This window comes from Catharus ustulatus, chromosome 4 (genome assembly GCF_009819885.2).
Source record: "Catharus ustulatus isolate bCatUst1 chromosome 4, bCatUst1.pri.v2, whole genome shotgun sequence".
NCBI lineage: Eukaryota > Metazoa > Chordata > Aves > Passeriformes > Turdidae > Catharus > Catharus ustulatus.
In genome coordinates this window covers 6,454,106-6,462,199 of record NC_046224.1, presented here as the reverse complement: position 1 = coordinate 6,462,199, position 8,094 = coordinate 6,454,106, and positions in this window count along the sequence as shown.

Here is an 8,094-nt window from a genome sequence, read left to right as displayed (position 1 = left end):
CCGAGCCTGACCCGGCCCGAGCCTGACCCGGCCCGAGCCTGACCCGGCCTGGCGCTGCTTGCCGGGGCACAGGATCGCTGGAAAAGACCGCTGAGATCATCGAGTCCATCCTATGACCAAACACCACCAGACCATGGCACTGAGTGCCACCTCCAGGCTTTCCTTAAGCAGCTCCAGGGACGGTGACACCACCTCCCCGGGCAGCCCTAATGTCCAGTCACTCTGTGAAGAAATTCTTCCCAATGTGCAACCCAAGCCTCTCCTGTCACAGCTTAAGATCATGTTCTCTCGTCCTGTCGCTGGTTGCATGGGAGAGGAGCCCGACACTCAGGGAGTTGTAGAGTGAAAAAGTGCCCCTTTAACCTCCTTTTCTCCAGGCTGAGCCCCCCAGCTCCCTCAGCTGTTCCTCTTCAGACTTGTACTCCAGCCCCTTCCCCAGCTCCATTGCCTTTCTCTGGACATAATCCAGCACCTCAATGCCCTTCCTGAGCTGAGGGGCCAGAGCTGGGCACAGCACTCGAGGTGTGGCTCCCCAGTGCCCACACCCTGGTGCTGCTGGACACATTATTCCTGGTACAGACCATCCACACAAAGCCTCCCTCGGTCCTGCTCTCAGACCTGACTCCTGCACTGGAAGGCCTGGGTGGGCAGTAGTATAACTGATGAGTAGCTGAGGTGTTGGGGAGCACTCAGAAATGTGATAATTTCTTCAGATTCCACGGGCACTTTCATCTGTGACCGTGGGATGGAGATTGGGGCTGTGCTGAGCAAACTTGTCAGTGGCACTTGGGTGGGATCTGTCATGACAGAGGACAGTGGCGTCATGCAGAGAAAATGGCATTGTTTTGAGCCCCAGAGTAACTGGCATGAGATGAAATTCAGTTCTGCAGGGCTACTTGGGAGCTAAGAAGATCCTAATTTATTCACTGGGAACTCATCATCTAGAAATTGTCATGGGAAAGGTGTTGGGTTCTAATTGGTTCAACAAAGTCAGTCTGTAGTCCATATGATGCATTCAAGAAGAGAAAAAAAGGCAAATGTGATTTTAAGAGGTGGTTTGATGATTTTAAACTTCAAATGTAATTTTAAAATTCAGAGCATTTTAGGGACTTACAGGTACATTCACAGCTCATCTTGAATATTGCTTATGCTTTTAGTCACCTGTGTTCCAGAAGTCAAGCTAAACGAGGGGCAGCCATGTGGCTGTGGCAGCTGAGGAACAATCTCATCTGTCAGGAGATGCTGACAGGCCAAAAGACCAAGCAGCCTTTTTCCACATGATATAGGTACCCTAAAATGGAATAGATATATGTCCAGCATATGCTCCTTGTAAATGTAAATCTGTGCTTCTGCTTCCTGATCTCCCTGTTCTTGTGAGTTGTTGCAAAGTACTTGTAGGTTCCCAGATGTGTCTCCAGTTTTCATCAGTGTCTGTTAAACCCCTGCAGCTTTTTTGAGTGGCAGTTGAGGATTCTCAGTTGTGAGCATCAGACTCATAAGAGAACCATTTGAATTTTGTGTTTAGTAATATATTTACTTACACAGATATGAACAGCTTAGTGTAGGAATGCACTTACTGCTTATTGATTTTGTTGCCTAACACACAATGACCCCTCAGATCCCTGGGCTTTGTGGCTCTACAGTAAGAGGCACAGTGGGTTTATGTACATTTATGTACATTTTTCAGTGTTGAAAGTCACTGTGAGACCTGAGACCTAATTCTGCTCTGGGTTTTCCCCACGCAACCATTTTCTTTTTCTCAGGGTTGTTTGTACCTCATGGTCATTTACTGAAAAGCTCTTCCAAAATTTACTTTTAATATGCAGTAGAAATTTGCAGGAAAAAAAAAATCCTGTTCAGAAGCAAATGAGATTATCTTATATAGACCTCAGCAGTTTCAAAGTCCCTGCTTGGTTTGACAAAGGCCAGCACACCGAGAACACAACATATGTGTTTGCTTTGGGAGGAGTTCCCAATCCCCTGAAACTCTGACCACTGACCTCTTTCAAACTTGTGAAAATCACCTGTTTTTTTTCTTCCAGTTCCTTCTCTTTCTCCATCTGCTTGTCCTTTTTCTGTCCATCTCAACGGAAAGAGTATTTTTGTGGTCTTCTCCAAAAAGCTTATTTTTTATATAGTGTTTCCAGCTCTCTGGAAATTCAGTTCTTTTTAACTTTGATTGACAACCTCAGGTTTCCTTTCACACCCACCCCCATTACAGATTGTTTTTTGGCTGCAGCTTCCCCAATGCACTTAGCAGACCTGCTGCTGCCTTCTCTGAGAAAGTACTGAAAAAACTTTCTGATTTCAGGCAGATTTCCTTTTCATAGCATTTGCCAGCAGCATTGTGGTTATGGCTGAGCTCAGCTTCAGCTGGAGACAGCCAGAAGCCAGGACTGCAAGTACCAGACAGGGCTTTTCCAACCTTCAGCTGTATTGATCTCCATAAAAAATAAAAAGGGAAATGACAAAGGACATGATGTGACTTCATCCTTAGATAATTCCAGAAACTATCAGGGTATCACACTGTGAAGGAAAAGATGTTTTGAGATTCAAGTGTGTTTAGCTGCTATAAAGCCCTCTGTGCTCTCCATTGTGAGGTTATTACATAGCATACATGAAGAATAAAGATACAGGATCCCTTCCTTTATGAAGCACAGGTGTTTATTTGGGCCTTTATTTCCTTGGCTTTCAGCAAGCCCAGATGGGATATGAATCTTGCAGGAGCACCTGCTGCTATAAATAGCAGGTCCACCCAGGGCAAAGGCAGACCTTGTTGGGATGCAGCTGAAATGTAAAATACATCCACACACCATGTATGTAAATTAGTAACTTTATCCATAAAGACATTTCTATTAATTGGAATGCTATGATGGAAACTTGGGACTATTTTATGGAACATGAGGCAGACATATCCTTAGTAGAGTTTCATGCAAATTATCCCTTGTCAAACGTTGGCATTCCCGGAGGATCTTGTGACCTGATTTTCAACACTGCTGAAGGCATTCAAATCCCACTGGGAGCCAGAGGGGTTTGGCACCTTAGGAACTCAAAGACTGCTTAATTCTGCTCAGGTGTGTAGTAGTTCCAGGATAACAGGGAGAGCAGGGTCTTGTTCTTGCACCCAGGCCAAGGAAAATCATTTATTTCCCTGCTTTGTAAATTCTGCTAGCAGAGAGATAGACTAGTGCATCTTGGTTTCTCTGATGTGGAACCCTCCAGGACTGACTAAAGAAAAGATGAAAAAAGATTTTGCATTTTTGTTTCCATTTAGCAAGGATTCCGAGTTGAATCATAGCACCACAGGGTGGGTGCTGTCTGTGTAACAATTTTATTGTGTCCTTAGACAATTTATGTTTTCTATATTGCTGTTAGGATAGAAATAGCAGAGAAACATCAGGAAAATACTTAATTGTGCTGGGGTTTTCTAGGGGCATGAAAGTCCTTTACTCTGTCCACACCTCAAATTCCCATGAATCTGCTACCAAACCTCCTTTAAATCCTAGCCCTGGGTTTTTTTCTTTGAAAAGTCTGAGAAAGGTAAATTTATGTATCAGCCTTCTCTTTATAGAGGCTCTACTTACTAATTATGAAGTAGTAATTAAAAATCAGTTAAAGGATTAATTAATGTATGACTATCAGAAATTTTAGCATCTACTTCAAGAGAAAATTATATTTTTTAAAAAAAATACTGATTATTCTGCTAAAAGAAAGGATTTGAACTCAGTTTTAAGTCCATGAGTGCCACTGAGAATTTGCAGCAGCCTGTAAACCAGGCTAATCACCTGCAGTCAGGCCCAGATCAGGTCCTTCCCTGGCAGTACTGCTGCCTCCTGCCTTTACATTTAGCATTCCTTCAGCAAACAGTCCAGTGTCCTGTTTGCTCTTGACATTAAACATAAAGCTCCCAGAGTCACTTCTGCAATGTTTTGCAGTTACTGCTCAGAGCAGTTTCCTGTGTTTCCTTTTTCCACTGTGTGGCAGCACTGCTCCATGTAATGGGTGCTGATTATTTTCCCTCCTGCTTGTGAACCAGGTGATCAACCAAAGCCCTTTTGTCACTACACCCATTCCTGCTCCTCTTCATTTGCTGTCATTCTCTTGCCCTCCCACACTCATCTTTTATCCTATATTGTCCTCACTGTTAAAGTGATTTATATTTCCCTGGTGTTAACATTAGATATTTTTAATTTTTTGTATGTGAGAGTCTTAGATGTGAACAACTGGAATTATAAAATATGTGAGGCTGTAGCTGTCTTGGGAAAAAGGTGATGTTCATTCCTTCCCTCAGAGGAGCTAACCTTAGGTCCCCAATTTAGATACTTAATCCTGCAAGGTTCCCTACACAATCAATAGAGACATTCTTTCCCCTGCAGGGTCAGCAGTGTCTAAATTAGCTGCCTGCTCCCAGTCCAGGCTCCTCCTTGCACCAGGGTCAGGATCTATCCCCAGCTGGCAGCTCAACCCCACGCAGCTTACTTCCCCAACAGGAGCAGGGAGAGAGTCAGAAGAGTGAAACTGAGGAAAGTCATGGGTTAACATAAAGACAGTTCAAGTGATAAAGCAAAAATGGTGCAGACAGGTAAAGCCAAACAAGGAATTCGTTCTTCACTTCCCATGGGCAGACGGGTGTTCAGCCATCCCCAGGATAGCAGGGCTCTGCCAAATGTAACAGTGACTTGGGAAGGCAAACCATCAATCAGAATGTGCCCCCCTTCCTTCCCCCAGTTCTACGTGCTAGTCATGACCCCATATGGTCTGGGATATCTCTGGGGTCAGTTGGGGTGAGAAGTCCTGGCTGTGTCCCCCTGTGCACCCCTGGCCTCCTCACTGCTGGGGTGAGGAGCACAAAAGGCCTTCACTGTGTGTTGGCCTTGCCCAACACCAGCAAAAACATCGCTGATCTATCAGCACTGATTCCAACACAAATCCAAACCAGCCCCATACAGGGTACTGTGAGGAAAACCAGCTGTGTCCCAGCCCAAACCAACAGCAGGGAACCAAGGCAGACTGGTCTGACACGTCTTGCAGGGCATGCGAGCTTTCTCCTCACCCACATGAAAGGTGCAAATACTGACCTAAGCCCAGGGACTTCAATGGAAGAAGGGAGAACCAGAATCCTCTCAGCCTGTTGATTCTCTGACTGTATCCTAGGATTCACTTCCAGACGTCAGTGCCTCTCACCTGTGGTTACAGACAAAAACATTGCTGTGAATGGAGAGGTAAAGTGTAGCTACTGTTTGGGGCCAAGAGCAAAAATTTTCCTGAAGTTGTCCGTACTTGGGGACACCCTCTATTGTGGCCTGATTTTGCTCCAAGCCCCTTCTGCAACTGACAGTTCTCACCACAGAATTGCACCTTGTACCCAGCTTATCCCTGCCTCTGCTAGTAACTACTTTACTGTAGCAAAATACATTGAATTTTCTGGACTCTTCAAGTTCACCTGTTTCCTCCCCCTTGGCCAATTTTCAACCAGTTTCATTTTCTTTCGATCCTTCTCATCTCATTACAACCATCATATTAGAACCAGGGAAAATATTTGTTTTTCAATTGAATTGGATTTTTATCCAATAAGAATACCAGACTCTTACAAATGACCACGAGAATGACAGAATCCCAATTGTTAATGGTTCCTTGGCACCACCAACATCAGAAGCTGCACAGGGATAACACAGACTACATCCACCTTGGGTAGAAAAGTTTATGAAGTCCCAGAAAAAATGAGTTCAGTCAAGAGCTGAAGTCATGTCCACACCACACAGGGACAGGAGGAGGAGAAAGGGGGAGGTTTTTATGTGTCCTTGCAACATTTCTTCCAAGAGGCTTGACACAGAACGCTGCTCATTAGTGGGTTGGTGATGACTTACATATCTCAATGGTGTGTATTTTACCTTATCTTACATCTTATCTCTGCAGTGCTGTGTCAGACGTGGCAGCCAGGAGGCAGACATGGAGCCACCAGGGAAGCTGCCAACTGCTCGTGTGCATTTTCTTTATGGAGGAAATGCTGAGCTGCAGGTTGGGCTCAGATCATCCAGTTGGCCCTGATATTCTCACCACACACTTTCATCTTATTAAGGCCACACATGTTAAATTCACAGTGTGTTGGCACAAAGGAAGGGGTGATGGCCTGATCCAACACAGCTGTCTGATATTGTGGAGAAACATCCTGTAACTTTCTGTGTCAAAGTGCTCTTGGTTCCTGCTTCCAAGCAGAGGAAGCAGTAATACATAATGAGCAAATAAAATTATTCTGTGTTTAGGAAGTACTAACCCACAAATTAAAAGGGGATTTTTATAATCAAGAATTATTTTAGTTTCAAAGGAAAAAGGAAAAGCTTCAGGAAATTATGTCCCAGTCACCTGGATCTGTCAAGGAGATTGGAAGAGATGTTAAAAGCTGCAGAAAAATTATTGCTGAACACACAGGCAGAAATGAATGCTTGCCCTGAGGAAAAGCTGCAGCACAGGCTCAGTGATGCTGTCTCTGGTGTGACTCCCGAGCAGTCCATGGGTGTGCCAGCTGACACACAGTGCTCAGAGCCAGCCCTGCTCTCCCCCAGCCAGGAGCTATGGGCTGTGGAAGGGAGCTGAGACACGGGGAGTTTGTGTTTGTGCCACACAGACACACTGGAGAGAGGATTTAATTCCTGGGGAACTTCAGGTTACTGTGACAGTGCATGACAGAATTAAAATGAGCTGTAAACAGTGTTTACTAGTCCTGTATCTGAAGACAGAACCTGACTTGATTGGATAAAAATCCCTAGCACTCTGTATCACTTGCCCTTCTGCTTTCCCCCCCATTCCTTCAGTCCTCCCAACCATTCCCTGAGCAAATGTGCTGTGGTGGGAAGACTTTTAGCAGGTCAAACACAGCAGTGCCCAGTGAAGTTTGTGGCTCTTCTCTAATTTGAGGTGGCAATTTGGGTCTCCAGTCTCTGTCTGGCCTTCAGTGTTCTTAGGAGAGGTGAATACTTAAGATCACTGAGAATCCCAGCCTGCTGTTAAGTGTAGAGGAGACAGACAGTCTGATCCTACTTCCACAGGAAACCAGGCTAAAATAACCTTCACAATCTTGTTAAACTCCTACATTTAAAATGACACTGTTGATTTCATGAACAGCCTCCTGCACAACAGCAACACTACAGTGAACTAGAGATTTTCATCATTATCCATCTGTTTTATTGAGAGCTGAACCAATTAGTACTGGAAAGATTCTTAATATGGCACTAGACTTATCAATTATCAATGAACATTTTAATGAACTAATCCCATTAGTAATTTTTTAGAGTTTCATTTATTTTAAACAGCTGACTGATTAGTTTATCTTTGTTTTTATTTTCACTTTTTCATTCCACTTGTATGAGAAATTTGGGTTTGGCCTTCACAAGACAGCGGGAGAGACATACAAGCTGATTTTTCCCTCTCTTCTCATCAGAGGCAAGGAAATCAAATGCTTCCTTGATTTACATCCTGCTTAATCCCACTGACATTAATTTACTTAAATCTGGGTACATGATTTGTTCAATTAGATCTGTACAGTATGCAAAACATGAGGGTTTGGCTAGGTCTCTTTGAAATAATGTAGTTACATTTATCACTTATTTTTAAACATGGCCACCTGCTTTTCTGCTTCATCAGTGTTTATATGTGTAGTTCTGGAGGAGGCAAAAGAAGACCATTCCTAAGTAGTAAATTTATTTAAATTTGGACTTCAGTGATCCTTGTGGGTCCCTTTGAACGCTGGATATTCTATGATTCTACGAATTTTTTTATTATTATTTCTTCTTGTTTCAGGAGTACCTTTTGTGCTTGGCACATTCAGCTCTAGGAATCTAGGTGCCTCTGCTGACACTACTATTCCCAGCAGGAAACCCTCAGGAAGATGAACAGAACATATTTGGACATCTGAAACAAATTAAATAGGTTTATGTGAATTCATTGCAGCTGTGGAGTTTTTCAAGTTCTTCACGTTTTTCATGAAAATACAGATTTGGCTGTTGACAGTGGCACAAGGTTTCATTTGAATTGCTGAGGGGTAGAAGAGTTTCTGACTTTGCAAGGCAGCTGAATCCCAGTTCAGTTTGAAGCTGG